Source organism: Misgurnus anguillicaudatus, chromosome 21 (genome assembly GCF_027580225.2).
Source record: "Misgurnus anguillicaudatus chromosome 21, ASM2758022v2, whole genome shotgun sequence".
In the NCBI taxonomy this organism is placed as follows: domain Eukaryota; kingdom Metazoa; phylum Chordata; class Actinopteri; order Cypriniformes; family Cobitidae; genus Misgurnus; species Misgurnus anguillicaudatus.
In genome coordinates this window covers 62,923,368-62,945,455 of record NC_073357.2, presented here as the reverse complement: position 1 = coordinate 62,945,455, position 22,088 = coordinate 62,923,368, and positions in this window count along the sequence as shown.

Below are 22,088 nucleotides of genomic sequence, written 5' to 3'. Positions count from 1 at the left end.
CGGAGAAGAAGAAGAAGAAGAAGAAGAAGAAGAAGAAGAAGAAGAAGAAGAAGAAGAAAAAGAATAATAATAATAAACGGAGCAAAAACAATAGGGTCCTCACACCCTGGTGTGCTCGGGCCCTAATAATAATAAACGGAGCAAAAACAATAGGGTCCTCACACCCTGGTGTGCTCGGGCCCTAATTAAAGCTGCAAGCAGCGATGGAAGGGCCCTCGCACGCATGTGCACCGCCACCCTATGGCATTAGTAAAGCAGTAAACCAGGGGGGTATAAATTAAAGTGGGTAAATACAGGTGGATATTCAAAGGGAAACTGATGTGCCACACTGCCTGTGTGCAGCAGGTGGCGCTATGATGGTACCTGATTATTGTTATATTGACGTGTTCAGGCCGGGACCCTTATCAAACGTGTGAAGTCTGGAGCAGATCGGATAATGTATGCCTGAATTACAACAGCTTCCTGTTTCATGTCAAAACATCACACTTTGCCAGGCCGCCACGGACACGCCCTTCAACGAAAAGTCAAGATCTTCGCAATTTATTATCGCAAAGGACTTAACATCAGTCTGACCAAATATGATGATGATTTGATTAAATCTCTAAGAGCAGTAAATCACAGCGTAAAACATGGCATTTCCTGCTACCTCTAGGTGGCGCTATGACTGAAGCTAAATATTGGCATTAAAATGTGTTCAGGCCAAGACTCTTATCAAACATGTGAAGCGTGGGGCAGATTGGACATTGTATGCCTGAGTTATAACAACTTCCTGTTTCATCGCGAAAATGCCTAACTTTGTCAGGCCGCCACGGACACACCCTCCAACGAAAAGTCAAGATCTCCGCAATTTAACATCGAAAAGGCCTTTAGATGAGATTGACCAAATATGATGATGATCGGATTAAATCTCTAGGAGGAGTTCGTTAAAGTACGACGCTTGGAAATGTAAAAAAATGACAGAGAAAATTCAAAATGGCTGACTTCCTGTGGGGTTTAGAGCTTAGTTCCAAGATACTTTTTTGTAGGTCTTGGGGTGATAGATGATCCTACCAAAATTCGTATCTGTACGTTTTTGGTAGCGGGGGGTCTGTTCTCTTGAAATTTTGCAGGTGGCGCTATCGAGCCATTTCTACACGCCCACTTCTGACGCCTATACCACATGTAAATTTTCACCACTTCTGACGCGTGTGCAAAATTTCATGAGTTTTTGAGCATGTTTAGGCCTTCAAAAATGCGATTCATTTCGGAAAATAATAATAATAATAATAATAAACAAAGCAAAAACAATAGGGCTTTGCACCCACGGTGCAGGCCATTCTGGCCTGCTCCTCGGTGCTCGGGCCCTAATAATAAACGAAGCAAAAACAATAGGGCTTTGCACCCACGGTGCAGGCCATTCTGGCCTGCTCCTCGGTGCTCGGGCCCTAATTAAAGCTGCAAGCAGCGATGGAAGGGCCCTCGCACGCATGTGCACCGCTACCCTGATTATTGTTATATTGACGTGTTCAGGCCGGGACCCTTATCAAACTTGTGAAGTCGGGGGCAGATCGGAAAATGTATGTCTGAATTACAACAGCTTCCTGTTTCATGGCGAAATATCACACTTTGCCAGGCTGCCACGGACACGCCCTTTAACGAAAAGTCAAGATCTTCGCAATTTATCACGGCAAAGGGCTTAACATCAGTCTGACCAAATATGATGATTATTTGATTAAATCTCTAAGAGCAGTAAATCACAGCGTAAAACATGGCATTTCCTGCTACCTCTAGGTGGCGCTATGACTGAAGCTGAATATTGGCATTGAAATGTGTTCAGGCCGAGACTCTTATCAAACATGTGAAGCGTGGGGCAGATTGGACATTGTATGCCTGAGATAGAACAACTTCCTGTTTCATGGCGAAAATGCTGAACTTTGTCAGGCCGTCACGGACACACCCTCCAACGAAAAGTCAAGATCTCTGCAATTTAGCATCGCAAAGGCCTTTAGATGAGACTGACCAAATATGATAATGATCGGATTAAATCGCTAGGAGGAGTTCGTTAAAGTACGACGCTTAGAAATGTCAAAAAATGACAGAGAAAATTCAAAATGGCCGACTTCCTGTGGCATTTAGATCTTAGCTCCAAAAGACTTTTTTGTAGGTCTTGGGGTGATACATGATCCTACCAAATTTCGTATCTGTATGTTTTTCGTAGTGGGGGGGCAGTTCTCTTGAAATTTTGCAGGTGGCGCTATCGAGCCATTTCTACACGCCCACTTCTGACGCCTATACTACATGTAAATTTTCGCCACTTCTGACGCGTGTGCAAATTTTCATGAGTTTTCGGGTATGTTTAGGCCTTCAAAAATGCGATTCATTTCGGAATATAATAATAATAATAATAATAATAATAATAATAATAATAATAATAAACGAAGCAAAAAAAATAGGGTCCTCACACACTTGTGTGCTCGGGCCCTAATAATAAACGGAGCAAAAACAATAGGGTCCTCACACCCTGGTGTGCTCGGGCCCTAATTAAAGCTGCAAGCAGCGATGGAAGGGCCCTCGCACGCATGTGCACCGCTACCCTATGGCATTAGTAAAGCAGTGAACCAGGGGGATATGAATTAAAGTGGGTAAATATAGGTGGATATTCAAAGGGAAACTGATGTGCCACACCGCCTGTGTGCAGCAGGTGGCGCTATGACTGTACCTGATTATTGTTATATTGACGTCTTCAGGCGGGGACCCTTATCAAACTTGTGAAGTCGGGGGCAGATCGGATAATGTATTCCTGAATTACAACAACTTCCTGTTTCATGGCGAAATATCACATTTTGCCAGGCTGCCACGGGCACGCCCTTCAACGAAAAGTCAAGATCTTCGCAATTTATCACCGCAAAGGGCTTAAAATCAGTCTGACCAAATATGACGATGATTTGATTAAATCTCTAAGAGCAGTAAATCACAGCATAAAACATGGCATTTCCTGCTACCTCTAGGTGGCGCTATGACTAAAGCTGAATATTGGCATTGAAATGTGTTCAGGCCAAGACTCTTCTCAAACGTGTGAAGTGTGTGGCAGATTGGACATTGTATGCCTTAGTTATAACAACTTCCTGTTTCATGGCGAAAACGCTGAACTTTGTCAGGGCGCTGAGACTCTCATTGGTGTTTATTGCATGTTACGCCCAAAATACTCCTATTACAATAGGACCAACCCTTTTCGACCATGCGCTAGGCGCAGAAACCATTTTTCCCGTCGCTAAATTAGCAAAAGTGGATTCGGACACGCCCATTTAGACGTTGCGCTGTGCGCTTTAGACAATGCGCTTAGATCGTTAAAATAGGGCCCTTTATCTCTAAATGGTAGCATTGAATGAATGGGGCTAAGCTAAATGCTATCGAAGCGTCGCAGCGCGCTCCAGCGCTTACGTGCACGCACACGCACACAGATGATATAGGGATGTATCAACAATTCTTAGTTAAGGTAATAACATATTTTAAAGCGTAACTAAACCCCTGGTAAGAGCCTGACTCCACCCACTGGCAATATTTGAAAAATGCAAGAAAAGCGGGCAGATCCTAACGAAGATAGAGGGGACGAACTAAAGTGTGGTGAGATCGTAACAAGGCCGTGGTGAGCTTGAACCTGCTTACGTCACAAGACATTTTTGGACCCAACATCCAATAGGAAAATTCAACTGCAGTAGCCACCGTTCAACCTGAAGAGGGCAGCACTCAGATGTTTTTACACCATATATTGGAGTATTGACACATTTTATATCCAAATGTCAAAGAACTTACTAAAATCAATGAACAGCACGAATAAAGCCCCATTCTTACAGATCATTAACTAAAAAAAGTTGGTTAAGGGTTTAGTTACTCTTTAATATTGAAAATGAGTAGACTATTCCTTTAACACAGCAGTAATTTTGGTTCATGGTTGCGTTGACTGTGTATTAAAGCAAACAATAATGAATACTTTTACTACCACTGATTATGAGATCCCTTACACATAATTATTTTAGTCTTCAGGTTGAAGTTTGTAATACTTATTGTGCTCATATTTGTTTAATCCTGAGTTTCTGCACTTTTGATTTTGCTTTAGACTCTTGAGGACTTTGCTGGACTTGAAATTGTGCATTTTGGTCTCTTCGTATATTTTCCTTAAATATCAGTGTTTTTGTTTGTATATGATTGTTGTGTTTCAGGTCATTATAAAAAAGGAATTTTTAGGCTGAATTTTCTCTCCAGTGTTGATGCAGCCGCTCTGAGTGACAAAATCCTCTCTCAGGTTAGAAAAAGCGTTTGAGAGTCTTAAAGTTCAAAAAACAAATGTGTTACTTTAGAAAGAAGTGATATATCTCATGTGATAAGTATGTTGTATTTGTGTATTGATGAATTTTAGCTGCAGTCTGCTCTGTCATTATACATCTCTGATTTTAAACTGTCCTGGACACAACGCCCTTATAAAGCAAAAGTCAAACAACAGAAAACAGGCAAGTATAAAGTTAAATCAATTATTTAGAGTTTGTCAAAGCTGTACAGTAAATCCAACAACTCTGCAGTACTGAGGTGCGGTCCGTCCTACAGGTGAAACAGATGATCGCATATAACCGGAGTTCTTATAAACAGTTTCAGCAGCAAAAACATAAACAAACAGCTGTATCAAATGTACTCACCTTCAAGATATTTTGTCATCTTTCAGATGAACACAACTTGATTTATTTAAGTAAATGTGCTGTCCCTCTTCCAAGCTTTATAACACTAGAAAACAAGGTCCACGACTTTCAAGCCCAAAGAGTTAATCCATCCTACCACAGAAGTAAAAAGTAAAAGTTGGACGTACTTAACTTTTTCCCTGTCAGCCTTTTTTTTTTTGTAATTTTCACAAAAGTTTCAGTTTCATAAAATGCCTTCCAGGAAAATGTTCTTCTATAAATATGTAAACATACAGTATATTAAATGAAAGAACAGACCCTCTGCTTTCAAACAAACAAACAAACCAGGAAAACTGTTTCATGCTATCTTCATTTGTCTTTTTATCACCTCTTAAATATGCACTGAAAAATCAATTTTTTAAGGTAAGTGGTTGCAATCAATTTATTTAAGCTACATTTAAACAAAAAAATATTAGTAAAGTAAAATAAAATGTAAAACTTTTGTTTAAATGTAGCTTAAATAAATTGATTGTCAACACTTACCTTAAAATAATTTATTAAATTCAATGAAAAAATGTTTCAGTGTGGTTAGGTTTCGTCAAAATACCAAATTTTGAGCAAAATTCTGAAATAATGGCATTGTTGTAAAGGAATTTTGTTAGAGATCTTAATAAGAAGGATTATCACAGTTTAAAATTAATTAAATTAGTTTTTGCTTCAATTTTTTATAGATTGGGTCATTTAGCAATTTAGTGTATAATAGCAGTTTTAAAGACTAATGTAAAAACTCGTCAGGAAAGCACCGTTGGAAGGGAAATGTTTTCTCTTAATTGATAATTTGTAAATGCCGGGGGAAATATTCCTTCAGTTGGCAACACCTTTATTCTCATTTATTCACTTTATAGAATAAACTTTTGTAGGTATTATCAATTAAAGTAACTTTTAACCCGTTAACCTTTTTCCGTTTTCTGAACCCCCTTTTCACAGGTGAACCAACTTTTCACTTTGTTTACAATGTAGTCCATAAAATTATCAATATTTAAAACTTTATAAACGGTGTGTTTTGAGGGTCTGCATAGAAATGTGAGATCAGACTGAGCAGATCTCATGTCACTGATTCTCGATCCAGAATTTTATTTCACAAATATAGGATCAGAGCATCCCTAACATATATATGTGTGTGTGTGTGTGTGTGTGTGTGTGTGTGTGTGTGTGTGTGTGTGTGTGTGTGTGTGTGTGTGTGTGTGTGTGTGTGTGTGTGTGTGTACTATAATTTACTAAATCCTTATATTTCATTTACAGGTTCTTGTGTTAAAAATGTTACCTGAGAGATACAGAAGATGTCTTTTAATTTACATATTTAAATTACTGCTCTTGCTGTATGTTTCATTTCAAGTGTATAGCTATATTTAAAATATATATAAGTGATTGTGTTCGGTGTCCACTAAAGAAAGGAAATTGGTGGATTTGTGTTTATTGCAAGCAAGACGCTCTATTGCCCTCTTTTGGAAGAATACAAATTGCCCTTCGTTTGGACTATTGCTAAAAAACTTAATAACTTGTTTAGCTCTTGAAAAGCTTACATATGTAATAAGAAAGAAACCCTCTGAATTTTTTGATATATGGGAGATATTGAAGAAGCTTTGGATGTGTGAAATTATAGAATATAAGATGTGGTTTATTTAATTTTATTTAACTATTGATCTGTAATTTATTCATTTAATTTTTATTGTATTTTATTGTATTTTTAATCCTGCCTGAGGAAAGTTTTTTTTATATATATTTGGTAAAATCTCAACAAAGACATGTTCTTCAAAATATATAAGTGTTTTACTTTCCAGTTTCCTTGATTTTACACAATCCAGTTGTTTATCTAAAATAAATTGTATGTAGTTTTTTCCTAATCATTTTGTATTGTCTTAAATGTTAAACATCAGATTTTGAACATTAAACTAGTGATGTTTTTTTTTACATTTTCTTTAAACAGAGATTACATTTTTAAGCTATCGGCCGACAGTGTGAAAACATGCTTTTATCATCCGATATCGATTATTTGATGATATATCGTTGCATCTCTAATAATTTATATAATAGAAACAGGCAGTTTATTTATGAGTTTGCTCAGATTATCTGTATTTCATCATTTAATTAGATCTTATTTACTAAACAAAAATATACAGTTAACAAGATAAACATTAAATCATCCTGCTGAACATAATAGATCTTAAAAATACAAATCAGTCAAAACTTGTCATAGTTTTTAATTAAAACATGTACATATTGAGCTAAAGTAACAAAGAGTATCTTATTTTCAGCTATCATTTTAGTGGTTAAAGTACACACTACACCTAACTAATAATCATCATAGATTTGATTTATCTAAGATATATTTTTCTCATCTCAATGCAAATTAGTTTTTTAAATTACTTCACTGTAATATGTTTAAAGTTCAGGGTGCAAGGAAGAGGATGGGAATCAGTGTTTCTGCTATTGTTGCCTTTATTAATAAAATAAACAAAAACAAAATGTTGCACTCTCAGTGCCCAAAAAAGTTTACATATAACAAAAGATCAAGTCTGAAATAATTGCATTTTTGTAAAGGACTTTTGTTAGAGATCAGATTCAGAATGATTGTCATAACATACACAGAGTTTAAAATTAATTACATTTATTTTTGCTTTAGTTTTTTATAAATTGGTAAGCCATCTAGTGGATAATAGCGGAATTACAGATTACCATAAAAACTTGCCAGAAAAGCGTCATTGGCAGGGAAATGTTTTCACTTAATCAATGAGATAACTTGTCAATGGCGGGGGAAAAGTTAACCTAATGCTGAATTAGAACACTGTCTTTTAAATACATTTTTTTTTCTTGTCTACACATATGCTCCAGATAGAGAGAGAAAATTATTGTTTTCATTGACCTATTTGCCAAGTGTATAATAAATGGACACGCTGAACACAATCTTGCAACTCCCTCAAAAAACCCACTGATTCACGACCAAGGGAGCTAGGGAACTAATTAAGACATGAAAAGTTTTTAAAAGCAGCGTTTATGCAACTGAATGTGTGAGCGTGTGACTATCCCCTCTGTTGGCAGCAATGGTTAAAAAAGCCTGTATCTTTGCATCAAAATAATACAGAGACACAGAGAGGCTTATATTATAGTTACTGGTGGATGCCAATAAACTCCCTAGCAACCAAACAGAGGTACCCTAAAAAAAAGCCTATGCCACTGCATCTCTACATTTTCATTTTAAATTTCTTTTTTCATCAAATGTTTCAAAAGCAACTGGACAGTACAAACTTGAATAGTTTTTTCCCAACATTTTCTAAACAGTTTGAACACTATGAAAATTACATTAAATCAAATTAGAATAATATTGTAACGACTGCTCCGAGACACAAAGTGATCCAAATGCAAAATGCATGTTTTATTAGAAGGGTAATCCACAGATCCATTAATCCAGTAGAACAGGCAAAAGGTCATACACAGAAGAGCAATCCAAACATAGGCAAACAGGGGCAAAACAGGTGCAGAATAATCCAAGGAACAGGCAGAGATAAAAAACTGAAAACAGAGAATACAGATAACAAAGCTCAGAATTGCAGTGTTACAACTAAACAAGTCTAAGCAAAGTGAGAGAGAGCATGGTTTAAATAGTCCAGATAATGAGCAGCAGGTGTGGCAGTAATCAGTGTGGTGCAAGGGGTTCTGGGTGATGGAGTCCTGAGGATGATGTGTTGTGAAGACTCTGGTGGCCAGTAGAAGGAGCCACTGTGGTGATCATAACAGAGTCACCATCATAAGAGCGGCTTACAGGTGCTTTCAGGCTAAAAGAAAAGTTCAGGTGGGCAGTGGAATAGAGGTGGCACTGGGGGAGCGATGGTGGGACAGGCCGGTGTAGAGGTAGAGAGCCTGGAAACCAAGCCAGCAGAGTAGGAAGCAGGTGGACCGGGGGCTAGGGCAGAGCCACAGGCAGAACCAGAGGCCAGGATGGAGCCAAAAAACACGTTGGTTTAGGTGGTGTCAGGAACCAAGGGGGAACAGGAAACCAGGGCGGTGTCGGTGGCAGCAGGAACATGGGTAGAGACAGGAACAGAGAGAAAGCATGTACAGAAGGTCTTACAGCCAGGTTAGAGAGTACAGTGAGATCACCCATCTTATGCATGACAAAGAGTTCAAAGAGCTCGTGAGATCGGCAATCTTGGGCAAGGCAGAGAGTTTATGGAGCTCGGGATTGGCTATCTTGGACAGGACAGAGACTAGAGAACTCAGGAATTATCATTTTAGACGGGACGGAGATACCAGGGAACTCTGAAACAGCCATATTGATCATGGCAGAGAGTCTTTGGGAGTCGTTCATCTTATGAAGTTGCTCTGGTCTGGCAGCCATCTTGTGAAGTGGGTCAGCTGCCGCAACCTACTTGTGAAGTGTCTCAAGTGCATGATCTATGGCCATCTTAGAAACAGGTGCATGTGTGGCAGCCATCTTGTGAACATTTACATGCCTGGCAGCCATCTTGGGAAAAGATACAGGCATAGGGGTGGCCATCTCGGGAACTGGTTCAGGCATGGCGGCAGCCATCTTGGGAACTGGTTCAGGTGTGCTAAAGACAGGGCTAGACAGAGTTAGAGAAATTTACCAAAATATAGATAGGGTCTTTGATGGAATATATTGACTTTGCGTTGTTATTGAGCGGAACTTCCTTCACTGTGGGCGAGGCCAAGGAGGAAACCTCGCCTAAACATTTTTGGGGGGCAGTAGGCAACAGGCCCTATGTGCTGGAGTGCCAGTCACAGATGCCTATGTGCACTACACTGTTAAAGATGCTGAAATAACCAATGAAGTTTACTTTGCAGAGCTTGGTTGATTGGCTTTAGAATTACCACAGAGTTCTTTGAAGATGTTTGAGTGATGACAGCTGTTTTCTTTTCTACACAATTTGCATGTCTTAGATTTGAATTGCACACACAGCACTTACTGCAGCAACACCAAAAGTATCAATCTCACTATTTTATTCAAAGTATTGTAAGGTTATCTAAGGTTGTCTTTCCGTGTTTCCACTTGTCACCAACTCTTTCTTTTTTCATGTTAACTGAAGGCAGGTCTGAGTTAGACACTATTTTAACTTTAATTAACAAGTCGAATTAAACATGACATCCTCACCTTATTCCTGAAAAGTTGCTGATCCAATTCTGAGATCTGAGTACAGCGGCAGCTCATGTGCATGAATGACAGGTTGGGGAAGTAGTTTGTGTTTGGACTACCTGATGCAAAATATCAGCTCACTGATAAAGAGGTTGACTGGCAAAAACTCATCTTTAGTGTGTTTAAAGGAATAGTCTACTCATTTTCAATATTAAAATATGTTATTACCTTAACTAAGAATTGTTGATACATCCCTCTATCATCTGTGTGCGTGCACGTAAGCGCTGGAGCGCGCTGCGATGCTTCGATAGCATTTAGCTTAGCCCCATTCATTCAATTGTACCATTCAGAGACAAAGCCAGAAGTGACCAAACACATCAACGTTTTTCCTATTTAAGACGAGTAGTTATACGAGCAAGCTTGGTGGCACAAAACAAAACGTAGCGCTTCTCCAAGCGGATTCAAAAGAGGAACCACATGTTACGGCGCAATAGCACCTTTGTGAGCACTCCGACTCGGCGCAGTAACACCCTCCCTCTCCCATTATGAGAGTGAGAAGGGGAGCGAACTTTTCAGGCGAGTCCAAGTACTCCCAAAAGTGCTATTACGCCATAAAATGTAGTTCCTCTTTTAAATCCGCTTAGAAAAGCGCTACGTTTTATTTTGTACCACCAAACTTGCCCGTATAACCACTCGTCTTAAATAGGAAAAACGTTGAAGTGTTTGGTCACTTCTAACTTTATCTCTGATTGGTACCACCGAACGAATGGGGCCAAGCCAAATGCCATCGAAGCGTCGCAGCGCGCCCCAGCGCTTACGTGCACACACACAGATGATAGAGAGATGTATCAACAATTCTTAGTTAAGGTAATAACATATTTTAATATTGAAAATGAGTAGACTATTCCTTTAAGTACCAAATACAGTAGATTTTTTCCAAAGGCTTTAAAATACAAAACACAACATAATACTTTGTATTTCAAATATGTATTTTTGTATTTAATACTTCCCACCCTTGCCTTTAATAATGTACTTACATTTATTACATTTAAATTACTATTGAACTGAATAATCAGTTTCTACATTGTGACTTGTTTAATCAGGTGATTTATGTTTATGTATGTTTGCATGTTGTTTTGTATTTTTGACATAAATAAACAACCACACAGACACCTGATGATCTTTCCATTTGCTTTAGAAATCAAGTCTGGAACTGAAACGGGTACAGTTTAAAGTGTTTTGCAGTTTTGCATTTTTACCTGATTTGATTTGTAAACTAAGACTTAAAATGACACCTGGAGGTGCAGTAATGTGAAATGAACTCAAGAAACTATCAGTGAGGTTTTGAGGACAATGAAATTCATGCAGACAGAGTGATGATTTGGATTGATTGAAGAGTAAAGAAGAGAATAAGGAGAGATACTGAGTGAAATCTTCATATCTAACTCTACACAGGTATGTTATTATCATAATAACCCATACTGTAGGAAACTCATAGTTACACACAGAGATGGGCATAAATACATGGAAATGTATTTCAAATACAAATACAAAATACTGTGTCGAAAAATGTATTTAAATACAAATACAAAATACAGTGAGGAAAAATGTATTTAAATACAAATACAGTATTTTGTATTTTGAAAATACACAAAATACATGTGAAATTGGTGATTCAGTGCAAGTATCCCTATTAGGCTGAAATCTATCTGGGTCTATTTCTGAATGCCAAAAAGCATTTAGATGTGTGCAACTGCTTAGAAACTTTCATTTTATTTTAGGTACCTCTTGCTTTCCCCTGCCCTGTAAAAAATAAAAAACTAGAAAAAAAACCTTGGTAACACTTTGCTTGAAGGGGTGTGCATGGGGCTGGCATGACACATTCGTAATCATGGCATGACATGTGTCATGAACATGAAGAAGATTTTATGAATATTTGTGACAACTGCATTGATGTCATTTGCTCAATTGTGTAGTTTTTGGTGCGGGGATGACATTGTTTGGGATGTCTTTGTTATGACAACTTGACACATAAACCAATACAACACAATTTGTTATAAATTATAAACAATAATTATCAAACTTAAGAAACTACCTAGCTTTGTGGGTTAACAATGCATTAAACGATGATTTAAATGTCAGAAAGTGTTAATACTATGTCAAATATTATTAATACTCGGTCAAATAAACATTATGAACTGAAGAATATTCATGATGCTCTTATAAAACTATTTAACAGAGTATTAACACTTAATGAAATTTTAATGAAAATTATATTTGTATCACTGGTAAAAAGTGGTCAGTTATGTTGTCTTGGTTAATGTCAAGTTGTCATGGCAAGTTATGATGTATGGGCCAAAGCAACACAATGTAGTTTCCATGTACACAGCTCCCCCATGTGGCTGAAAAGTGCAACAGTGCCTGGTATCAGACACTCTTCTGCAGGCAGGGGGAGGGGCGGGGCTGTGTTTCCTACCCTCCACCGCCACTTTCAGAGTGTTCTTTTAGCAGCTAGGAGGCTGCTCAGGTTGCAGCAACAGTACAATTTGTCCAGTTAAAAGTTGTTCTATCACTGAAATAATTTTAGAGACATTATTTAAAGGTAAAAAACTACATAGTGTTGCTTTAATGTCATGTTGTCATAACAAAGACATCTCAAACAATGTCATCTTTGCAACAAAAATGACACAATTGAACAAATGACACCCAATGACAGTTGTCACAAACATCCATAAAATCTCCTTCATATTCATGACACGTGTCATGTTGTGATTGTGAATGTGTCGTGTCAGCCTTGTGAACGCCCCTTCAAGTAAAGTGATGTTTTATGAAAAAGTTTTAATGATGTTTTTATGTGTCGTCAAAATGACCCACAACCTAATCAGTTTATATGTTAAAGGAATAGTCTACTCATTTTCAATATTAAAATATGTTATTACCTTAACTAAGAATTGTTGATACATCCCTCTATCATCTGTCTGCGTGCACGTAAGCGCTGGAGCGCGCTGCGACACTTCGATAGCATTTAGCTTAGCCCCATTCATTCAATGGTACCATTTAGAGATAATGTTAGAAGTGACCAAACACATCAACGTTTTTCCTATTTAAGACGAGTAATTATACGAGCAAGTTTGGTGGTACAAAATAAAACGTAGCGCTTTTCTAAGCGGATTTAAAAGAGGAACTATATTTTATGGCGTAATAGCACTTTTGGGAGTACTTCGACTCGGCGCAGTAACACCCTCCCTCTACCATTATGAGAGGGAGAAGGGGAGCGGACTTTTCAGGCGAGTTGAAGTACTCCCAAAAGTGCTATTACGCCATACAATATAGTTCCTCTTTTAAATCCGCTTAGAAAAGCGCTTCGTGATCACCAAACAAACAAAAACAAAATAATACTTTTGATGGCACTGATAAACCTGTGGTGGTTTTCTGTGGCGGGGAAGAAACGTAAGCCATCAAAATAGAACAGAAAATGCCGTCTGTTGCTTGTTCTCACAAGCAGTCAACAGAAATCAAACTGGACCAAAACATTTTACAGCTGATCGCTGTCAAAAAAGTTCAGCGATATGTCCCAAGGGTGACAGCCACAATAACAGTGTTCTTAATATGACAAAGTAAGTGTTTTGATTAATGCCATTAATGGTTATTTTTTTAATCAGTGTATACCACTAGTCAACTAAATGAATATAACATGCAGGCGCGGAGCTATGGGCGGGCCTGGGCCCGCCCAGATTGACAGCTGGCCCGCCCAATCAGAAATGTAAAAAATACTACTCTGTATAGTTAGTATACTACTTTATGTGGTGTAAAAACAGTAAAATTGTAAGTAAGCCTGATAACTATTTAAAAACTATTAAAGCAGTTGAATGTTGCGTTATAATGAAATATTCCCGAGCAGCTTTCAGCCATGATCACTTTGAGAACTTTTTTTGCAAGCAAGTAGAAAACGTATTTTGAATAACAACACGTTATAAATATGTGCTACGCGCTTTCCTCTCAATAACATAAACACACAACAAATATGACAGCGGGGTAAAAAATAGAAAGAAAACATCTGATCACAGTGATGTTGTTTGATAGCCTACCGAGAGCCATACCAGCTCTCTAACTCAGCACTATAAGTCACGCCACGTTTTTTGCTACACTTTATACAATATAGCCTATTGCTTTTAAGCAACAAATAATAACAACCTATAAGCCTACTGTGTAATTGAGACATTAATTTAAGAAATGCATTAAAAGCAGAAAGACGTGTAGGCTGCGGAATTATAGTGGGTTCACTTCAATCCACACCACAGACGTTCTTGGTTTGCTTCTTATTTATTAAATCGAGGCAATTGTTTGATCAAACATTGATTAATATTAAGATACAATTTATACAAAACGAAATTCACTTTAAAGAAAGTCTTTCTACTACACAAACCTCGCAAAATCGCTTGCCCGACGTCCATTACGGCTATGGCGAATTCCTGTCGGGCTAAAAAAAAATGATGCGCCTTGGCCGTCGGGCGGAGGAAAAAATATTGTAATGTGTTTGCATTCTCTCAGATTTAGTTAGGCAATTATGTTGTATGTAATTCGGCATCATCTTGTTAGCCATTACTATCCTCACTAACAAGTGAAACTGTCAGGAAATGAAGTGAAAGCATTAAATCCATTATTCCTTTCGTTCACGTCTGATATGCGCGCTCCTCGGCTCCGCTCTTCACGAGTAGGCTACCGCTTGCTCTTGTGCTCATCAAAAAGTATATTAAATGTTTATTTATTTGTCATTTCGTTTAACCCCAGAGTCTAACATTATTCTAGCAATTCCCTTTTTCTTTCTTTATTTAGTAAGTTAACTTAAATATGTGAGAACGAAAATATATTTTTAGTGATTTTTATGAAGAGAATATGATGTTAGAAGCTTCATTTTAAGCATTTAGTAGCCGTATTTATTTAAACACTTTAATAGGTTATTTAAAAAAGTATAAGGTTTTTTTGGGTTCATTTATATTTCCTGTCACTGTGTGCAGGTTCTTTTTGTAGGCTATGAGAGCCCAATATTTTTTTTACCAAAAAGGCTTAATAAATGTCACGTTGCATTACAATTTAAAGTATCAATAATGTCAAAAATGTGACGTGCAGTTCGGGTGTGTGTGTATGCTGTTTAAATTAGTGTTCTGAAGTTTTGACGAATTTTATAGACTTGTTATAGTTTCTTATTCAAAAGTGACACCCATAGATTCAGGCCCACCCGGACTTAATCCATGCCCACCCATATGTCACGTTCTGCATCCGCCACTGATAACATGGCAAAGATGAATGCACATTTATATATTGATTCAATAGATTTATAGCATTTTGAAAAAAAAAAACTCGTCATGGAGTTATAGCATTTTTTTTTTCAGAAAAAAAACAGATTTTATAATAAATCTTTTTATTTTGTTTACTTTTTGTCATTGCACTGTAATTGTAAATGTGTTCCTTCAATTGAAAACAACTAGTTTGAGATTTATATTTCCTTGTCCTTTTTGAACTAGAATCACCCCGCTGTAAAATACAATTCTAATTGTTTAACCTTGAATTGTTCGTTCAAAGTTAGTGCATAAGCTAAATTCGCCCAGCCAATAAACGCAAGTCATTGTCGTAATCCTGGCGCATTGCCATCACGCAGCATTACACACGGGGATCACCGCAGCATTTATATATTTTTACAGCAATTATATTGTACACCTTGCCAAAATCAATGCATTAATGAAAGGTATCAATAAAATAAAATAAAATAAATGTTTTCTGCTCCTTCAGTGCATGCATCTGAGCGTTCTCCTTTGCTATACAAAAATCAGACACATAAAAATGAATAATTTAAATTTTAAAACATAAATAGTAAATTCCTTGCATTAACTTCTACACACAGCAAAAATATGATACCATGGGTGTTAAAATTAACACTGCCCGGGTGAACATACAGGTCCATCATTGATAGTGTTGTCAACACTTACCAAAGTGTTGCTTAAACAAACACTGTTAAAGTGTCAATTTTCAACACTCTCTGTGTTGATTAACAAACACTCAGTAGTGTAAACGTTCAACACTCTATGGTGTAAATGATTTTCATGTTAAAATCCCAATACAGATAAAAACTAAAAGTTATATACTATATATTTTTCAAAATAAATACAAAAAATAAACAGTGACTACAAACATCAAATTGAATTTATTAAATTCAATTTCAAGAGTCTGCAACAATTCAGCAAAAAACACGTGCACTGTAAAAAAATACATTGTTGGCTCAATGAATTATTTTTTAGTAACTAGTTCCACAGAAATTTTACGTTCACTCAATTTCTGACTCCAAAGTGTTACCTGGGTTGTTGTTTTTTAGGGGCTTTTTACACCTGGTCACTTAATGCGTTTTCTCTGATCGGATAGCTGTCTGATCGTAAAAAGACCAGGTCTAAATGCCCTCTGAAACGATTTCGAGACGGATTTAAATCCGATCGCTCAAACCACTTCAGGAGGTGGTCTGGGGCATCTGGTTGATGAAACCACATTTGTCAGCGCTTTACTCCTCCCAAACGTAAGCACGTCACTCGCAAGTAAGCTGGAAGAGCGCCAAACAAACAAAGACGACACGCTTATTGCTTTATTGAGTGATGACAGCGGGTAAAACAGCTTCCTAGAATCAATAAAAGACTCTAATGACAAACTCAAATGATATTAAACAAAGAAATAAAACGTTAAGAGAGACTTTTGTGAATGCTTTTCCCGTCATGGACCTGCATTAAATCATCGCGCTGTCACTCTCCTGCTGTGCTGTACTGCGAGCTTCAGCTCATGCCGAGGAGAGACGCGCGTCCCCTGCCCAACATACAGTACAACATACAGTAAGTGCTGCATATTGTTGCGTAAACGTCATCTTAAGTTTTTTAAGGCGGAGTAATAAATAGTGTATTTGCATTTTGGGCGGGGGTAAAAGATCGGAATCATATTCGTTTTGCCAAGACGCATTTATGTGGCCAAGTGTAAATGGAACAGTTTTAACAAATCAAATAGCTATCTGATCAGAGAAAACACATGAAGTGACCAGGTGTAAAAAGGCCCTTAGTTGGCCCAAACTTGACTCAAATATAAAAAAGTATGTTTGCTCAACTAGCTTTATAGTTCATTCAACTAAAATGTTTTAATCAGTTGAACTTACAGCAAAGACTCAATTAGAGTCAATTAAAATTTAAGTATTTACTCAATGTTTTATGTGTTACTTCAATTAATATTTATTATTTGGAAATGTATAATAATTTTTAAAAAATTATTTATGAAATAATTTATGCTGGTGTTGTGAACAAAATAATTAACTTCAGTTACATAAAAACAAAAACTTTATTCACTTATCATAAAGACTGAACATACAAAATTAAGTCTTTTCTATATAGAAGGCGTAACACAGTCCAAAAAGCACTCCAAAGTCAGTCAGAACATCTGCAGGGCCATTTAGGAGAACTTCTTTCGCCATGTATCCTTCTGGTCTGCCTCTCCACATCATCACCGCTCTGGTTTAATAAACAGAGGAATATAAATACACACACATACATAAATACATGTTTAATATAATAAAGCTTGACGGTGAAAGACTTTATTCCCTAAAATTGCCAAATTTCCCTCAGACATCACACGTAATTGAATGTTTTGTCTCAAAATGCACGCCAGTATTGTATTTTATAAGGTTTGTTTGTAAAAATGTCCCAATTATAATTAAGACCGAGCCCTAAATCCGGTCGGGTAAACCAACCCTGTATCCAGGCTATCTTATAACTAAAATACCTCCACTTTAACTCAGACACATAACCATAACACACCTTTATATAACTTATATCTTTACAAAAACGTCAAGTATTTGCGTCTTTGCTAATTAATATAGTCTAAAATTAACATTTTTTTACAAACACTTACCTGACGTGACCTTGAGGAAACGGCTGATGACTTGTGCCGTTGTGGGAAACAGTGAGTGATTCAGGCTGTTATGTGCGGATTGATCTCAGATAAAATGACCTGTGATCCAGATCCTTCCGAGTTAAGACATTTTAATTTTAAAACGCACGCACATACATACACACGCGCACACACGGTATATTTAGAAGTTTTATTTAAGATTGTTATGGTATTGGGACTATTTCTCCACCCGCTCCTTCAGCTCTGAAGTTCAAATTCGCAGGCAGTCCGGTTATAACAAATGTAAAAGATATGAAACATTACTCAACAGCAATTTCAATTAAATGCAATCCTAAAATATGATTTAAAACATACCGGTAAACTTTTTATTATTAAATATAAGAAATTAAAATGAATGAAATCACCTTTAAACGCCACAGAGATACCAGAGCCAGCAGTCGATTTCTGATGCGCTTGCTGAGGCGAGGCTGCGCTGGGCGGGGTGTGAGCGCTTGAGCGACGGTGATATTCTGGAGCTCACCTGGATCTCATCTCCGTCCAAAAGTGTCCGAGCACATTTTTAAATAGACGCTTATCTTTATTAACCGATTGCATATTTAAACTTAAAGCACATACATTCACGCCTGAACAACTCTTACAATTACATTTTGTGACCAAATAACAGTAATATTATGAGCATTTTGTTGTCAGGAAACATAGCTGTCATAAGTCCACATATTGACCAGATTTGTTTTAATTAGTTCAGTCAACACTAGCCATTCTGAATGTTGACTGGATTTGAAAATAACCATTCACTTAATGTTTTAAACACAGATTTATCTAGACTTAAAATAATATGTCTTCCCAACTAAGCTCAAACAAGAAAATTGGTTTAAGTTATATATTTTTGCCCATCCAACATTTCATTAATTGGATTTTTTACAGTGTGGGAAACATACAATTCAATAAAATATTCCTTTTAAATCTTCAGTTTACACTTCAGTAATACACTTTACTCGAAAAATACATAAAAGCAACATACAATTTAATAAAATATTTCTTAAATATTCAGTATCCACTGGAATAAAATACAACAATACAACAATTCAACATGTAATCCATGAAATCATCTCAATGTCACTATGGTTTGTAAATATACACTCAGTCTAATTAAATATAACATTAAATATTCAATTCTATTTTATTTATATAGCGTTTTTCACAATTGGTAATTGTTTCAAAGCAGCTTTACATTAATAGATGTAGAAAAAGCATAGAAAAGCAAGTAGTAGGTTAAGCCAAAGGTGGTGGACTCTCCAGGGGATGAAAAAACCCCTAGGAGAAAAACCCTCCTGGCTAGTCCAGGGGGAAAACTTCTAGAAGGGAAAAAACCCTTGAGAGAGATACATATATATTTATATATATAAATACTATCGGGGTATGTGAACGGGTAAGCGAATTAAACTGGTTCCGCCGATGGTTGCTGGTCAGGCATCGGCTGGGCATCTCGTAGAAGGACGGTCATTACTTTAGATCATGAGGACAACCTAATTTGAAATGTTTAAGTGGTTGTTGAATTATGATTTAATGTAAGTTTGTGTGCGTATGGTTCATGATATGTCACAATGTTAAACAAGAGGAAAGTAAAAAAATATTTTTCTCTCTCTTTCTCTTTCTCTCTTTAGGATCTTTAGACAGAGATGGAGAAACTCATTCATCTGATTTTAGTTTGTGGTGAGTACAGCAGCTGAAACACATGATGATGATAAAACACAAGATCTTAACAGTATAGATGCTGTATTTCTTCATTCAAATCTTTATCACTGCTTGTTAAAAGTTTACAATGAAAGACTTAACAATTTAGTATAAACTCGATTTAACTGATTTTCAGACATGAAATATTGTCAAAAATATAGTGCTGGGAAAAGATTTATCGCGATTAATCACATACAAAATAAAAGTGCATTTTTGCCTAAAATATGTGTCTGTACCGTGTGTAATTATGAAGTATATTTCAACACACACACCCGCCCTCGCCATGTCCGAAATCGAGCTCTACCCGTCCGACGATGAATCGTTCATCTCTTCGGAAGCCGTCGGCCCAGGAAGCGAATCCTCCCCTCCTGTCTCCCCCGTCGTCGACCACCAATCTCGGGGGCGTCAGCCAAACTCCAACCCTCTTCGTACTCCGAGACGCCGAGATCTTCCCTCGCCCCCGCCGGCGAGACGCCCGCCATCTTCCTCGGCGTCATCAGCCTCCTCTCCGGCCCATCCGACGATTCCTGAAATAGGAAAATGGACCGTCAAAGCGCTGAGACAAGCACTGTTGAATTCAAGCATACATTTTTCTCGCAGATTAAATAAAGCTGAACTGTATAACCTGTATGTGTCTCTTCAGACTACTAACCCTTCTACGTCAGCATCCAGCAAAGCGAATCAAGTCCAAAAGTCGCGCCCTGCCGCTTCTCCAGCTACATCCAGCGCAGCGCCGACTCCTCCTCGCGTGCCTGGGCCGATCTCCATTCTCTCTCTTCACAGCAACTCCTCTGCCTACTCCACCCAATGCTGTTGCATCGGAACCCCCTCCTGTGGCCAACAATATCAGGGCCCAAATCCTTTCAGGTGCGGATATCGATTTAGTTTCTCTTTTGTCAATCTTTCCATCTTCTGATTCTAACCGGCAGATAGAGTGCGGAGATATTTGCGTCACACTTAAAAGTAATACCCCCAGTTCTGCACGTATCCTGTCTTTTGCCGAATTTTGTATTGCCTTTAGCCGTTACACTGAGGTAATTTGCTCTGTTTTCCCCCACAGACGCCGTGAGCTTAACGATTATCTAGCTATAATTGCCGAGCTCGCTTTATCCTATGGCGGCAGTCATTTTTCACCTATCACAAGCTGTTTTCTGCTAAATGCGCCGTTCATGTTGCTCAGTGGAACCAGTGTCCTTTATGGGGTGCTCTGTGTGAGGATTGTAACAAAGAATGAACCCAAATGCAGACTTAACTAAAATAATAATTTATTGACAACAAAACATGGAAAACAAAACCCACGAGGGGGCAAAACAAGACAGTATAAACGCTACACTAAACTGACATAAAACTAAACATGAACCAACATTAAGACTAAACGATCTTGATACTCACAGATGCACGACTGAAGAACACGACAGGATAGGTAACAAGACGAACGCGCACTGGACAACAAACACAAGGACTCTTAAGTAGGGAGAAAGTAAATTACATACACCTGGAAAACATTACGTGTAAGGGATTGGGGAAAAAGTGACGAGACCCGGGAAATGTGTGGTCAGAATAAACCAATACAAAACCACACAATTCCCACATAAAACATAATACTGCCAGGACCCTGAACACAAAGACTACATGTAATAAAACACAAGATTTCAGACGGGTCCTGACACTCTGGACACCAATCTTCACAATCGAGTTTTTCTGGGCTGCTGTATTATCTCCTGTGCAATATGTAGATCCATGCCCATTCTACCTCGACATGCCCTCAGATTAACCCTTCCATCCCTCCCTGTCCAGAATCAAACCCCATAAAGTCAACCAGTTACACTCCACAACCCGCTTCAGCTAGGGAAGACCCCCGCTACGCTATGGACCATAGGGGCAGACCTATCCAGTTTTCCTCAAGTAGACAGGTCTGCAATAATTTTAACGATGGTAACTGCATGAGACAACGCTGTCGTTTTCTGCATATTTGCAATTTTTGTGGCGGTGCTCATGCCCGCTCTGCTCTGTCTGCCCTGTCCAAAAATCTTTAAATAAAAAATACCAAAAACTATCTCTCGACTCCTGTGAATGTTTCTCGTTTGGCTCTACAATCATCTGCTCACCCTGACAAGACTTTTACCAATTATTTACTTTCGGGTCTTAGAGAGGGTTTTTATCCTGGTCTAGAATCCCTACCATCACATAATATAATCTGCGATAACCTTCAGTCAGCTCGCACAGAGCCTGAGGTTGTCGATGAGCTTATTAAAAAGGAAATAGAGTCCGGTTTCATGATCAGTGCTTTTAAATCTCCTCCTTTCGAGCGTTTTCGCATCAGTCCCATTGGAGTGGCTACTAGAAAGTTCTCCGGGAAAAAACGTCTAATCATTGATCTTTCAGCCCCGCACAACTCTCCGTTTCCGAGTATTAATAGCCTGATTCCGCTAGAAGAATACTCTTTACATTACCATGATATCGACCAAGCAATAAACCTGATAAAAATTGCCGGCCACGGCGAATGGTTGGCAAAAATAGACGTTACGTCTGCTTTTAAACTAATGCCCATTCACCCCGACTCCTGGCATTTATTCGGTGTCTGCTGGCGAAACAAATTCTATTTCGCGGTTCGCCTA